The following is a 3439-nucleotide window of genomic DNA, read 5'->3' as shown; positions in this document are numbered from 1 at the left end:
TTTTTTTTTTTTTTTTAAGAGGTTTGACAGAGGGAACTGTAACTGCTATGGTCTTATCGTCCCGAAATCGAAGAGAGAAGGAAGACAGGATAGGAGAAAGCCAGCCGTTCCGAGAACGAACATTATCCCAGCAGGATAAAATCCGCCCCGGGCGGGAATCGAGCCCGCGGCCTAGCCCTTACAAGGCAGACGCTCTACCAACTAAGCTAACTAGGCTGGCTGTGAGTTCACTGAACTGACTTACTGAAGGGACGTACTCGTATATTATTATTGCATTAAAATAATTAAATGCATTTAGCAGCCCTGTTAACTGTTAACCTATAGGCCAGGGGTTCCCAAACTTGCTCAAGCCACGGACCACTTTTGAATTTCATGACCACTCAGCAGCCCTCCCGCCATTCTTATTTAATGAAAATTCTTGTAGCTTTGTCGTAGCTTATACTTACCCTTTTTGGACAAGTCTGAAGGTTCTTCGAAATAATAATGTTACCTAATGTATAGGTATAACGTTCTAAGCAAGATAAAACACATGAAAAAGTTGGTACTTTCAACATTAGTTAGGATAACAGAATAGATTTTTTTCCCGGTAGAGAAAATGATTTTTTTTGGGGGGGGGACCACCTCGTGGACCACTTGAAACCTTCTATAGCGAACCAACAGTGGTTCGTGAACCACAGTTTGGGAACCCCTGTCATAGGTAGTCTCAGACACAATATCAAGACATTCTCATCTCGTAATTGATTCGCCTCGCGTAGGTGAATAAAGTGCTCAATAAATCACCCGGTAATTGAAACTTAATGTAAATTGTCAACATTTCGGATGCTCTACAACAAATGTAAATGTGTTTATGTAGCGCATAATGGTGTCGTTTACATGTTTATCTACCTATTTGTGTTTTGCCGCTTAGCAGACCATTTTTTATGCGATCATGTGAATCAAGATTAATCCGATTCCCAGTCATTTGTCAACAATAATTCACCTGATGAATTGTAGAACTGAGAGGCATGGGCTAACTGAAGGAGAATTGACATTATCTGAGGAAATGTAACTATGAACATTTATCTGCACATTAAACAGAATTATGCTAATGAGTTGTTAAGTGTACCATGGACAGTATGGACACCAACTAAGTAAACATATGTACTATGAAATATTCGGTGTGAATACAAAGAACAAAACTTCCACAAGGGGCGGATTTTATCCTGAATAGTGATAAGCACATAAGGTTCGTTCTAGGATCAGCTGGCTTTCTCCTATCCTGTCTTCCTTATCTCATCCCTTTCGTGGCGATAAGATCTTAGCAGTTACAGTTTCCTCTATCAAACCTAGAGTAATGTAAAACGCGTTCCGTTCTTATTAGAACTCATTAGCTAGACATAACGTCACATAACACTCTGCTTTCAAAATGAGTATCATCCTTCATTCAAGAGAAAGTAAAAACTAAACTAAGAGGATTAATTTTGTTTCTATCACTGTGGCTGTACTAGCAGTAGGTACATCTAGTAAATTACAATATTGTCACGTGGACTGACCGCCACACGCTTAGACTGTCTGACAGACCTAGGGGTCTGGTCTGTCAAGTTACAAGTTGGTTAATAATGGCATGGTTTCCATGTAAGTTACTGAACAGTTGGCATAAGAGAATACAATAAAATATTGCATCAACAAAATCAAAGTCAACCAAACATCTTTTTTATTAACTCATATTTAATAATTATAACTGTCACATTTTCACATCAAGTTGTGGGTCTACACTCTACACTAAACCATTGGAAACCCAAAATGGCTTGAAGAGGGAAAAATCGATTCAGTTTTCGAAAGGAAAATAACAAGCGTCATTTTGCAGTGTTTACGCAACGTTGTCAAACTTACCATCTTGCAGTGTCCAGGCAATGTTGCCAGTAAGGGGATCTACACCTATCAGCGAGCCGTCCAGTGTTGAAATGATAAGACGGGATTTGGCATGCAACTCGTTCTGATTGGTCAATTGGGTGTTGGAGGGAGAGGGGGCATGAGTCTGAGGGGAAAGAGAAGGGGGGAAAACGAGCATTAGAATTTGCTAACCATAATTCATATTCATAGCACATTGAAAAATTGGACAGAGGGAACTGTAACTGCTAAGATCTTATCGTCCAGAAATTGAAGAGAGAAGGAAGACAGGATAGGAGAAAGCCAGCCGTTCCGGGAACGAACATTATCCTTTCAGGATAAAATCCGCCCCTGGGTGGGAATCGAACCCGCGGCCTAGCGCTTACAAGGCAGACGTGCTACCAACCAAGCTAACTAGGCTGGATCAGCATGTACTTCTAAATTGAGAGAGGTTAATGACACCACAAGTACCTACTTAAGTGAAGTGAATTGACATCAGAAGGACAAGTTTCAAAATTCAAGAGGTAGGCTTCCCCTTCCTGACTGTTGGTTTTCTTTTGCATGCAACAACCTCCTCCAATCACACCCCTTTGTCATGAATGTCAATTGTGTTAAGCATGAATACAATTATATCACAAATGTCGATATCGTTCCCCGATGAATAAATACATCTGCATAGGTTTGCTTGACTTAGAGTCGAACAAGCAACCTCCACATTCGAAGTTCACCGCACTAAACACGACACTATTATTAACCTAATGTCATCAACTCATCATAGGATGAAGAATTGACATTATCTGAGGAAATGTAACTATGAACATTTATCTGCACATTAAACAGAATTATGCTAATGAGTTGTTAAGTGTACCATGAACAGTATGGACACCAACTAAGTAAACATATGTACTGTGAAATATTCGGTGTGAATACAAAGAACAAAACTTCCACAAGTGGCAGATTTTATCCTGAATAGTGATAAGCACATAAGGTTTGTTATAGGATAAGCTGGCTTTCTCCTATCCTGTCTTCCTTATCTCATCCCTTTTGTGGCGATAAGACCTTAGCAGTTACAGTTTCCTCTATCAAACCTAGAGTAATGTAGAACGCGTTCCGTTCTTATTAATTAGAACTCATTAGTTAGACATAGCACTCTGTTTTCAAATTCAAAATGAGCCCCATCCTGCATTCAAGAGATAGTAAAGTAGACTAGAGGATTCCTTTTTCCAGTCGGGACAAATACAGTTTGTCATAATAGAGTTGAGACAATGTATGTAACAATAATGACAATGAAATAATGGATGCATAGCAGACAGACTTTAGAAAACACAGCAAGTGCCTACAAACCTACCTCCTTGATTATCAAACCACATGTGTATAGGTACCGACTCATGAATTGTTATGGTTGACCATAACTATTTCAGGAAAACAAGGTAATAAATAATGCCTATAATTACCTACCACTGACATGCATAAAAGTAATAAATGGGTAACTATGTAGGTACTTGTGACTATTAAATGTCCATGTCTACGGTAGGTTTAATTTCCCTTTGGAAAAAAAAATGATAAAAAA

The sequence above is a fragment of the Diaphorina citri genome, unplaced genomic scaffold, assembly GCF_000475195.1.
Source record: "Diaphorina citri unplaced genomic scaffold, Diaci psyllid genome assembly version 1.1 scaffold2285, whole genome shotgun sequence".
NCBI classification, from domain to species: Eukaryota; Metazoa; Arthropoda; class Insecta; order Hemiptera; family Psyllidae; genus Diaphorina; species Diaphorina citri.
The sequence above is the reverse complement of the archived record's forward strand: the minus strand, read 5'-3'. Positions refer to the sequence as shown.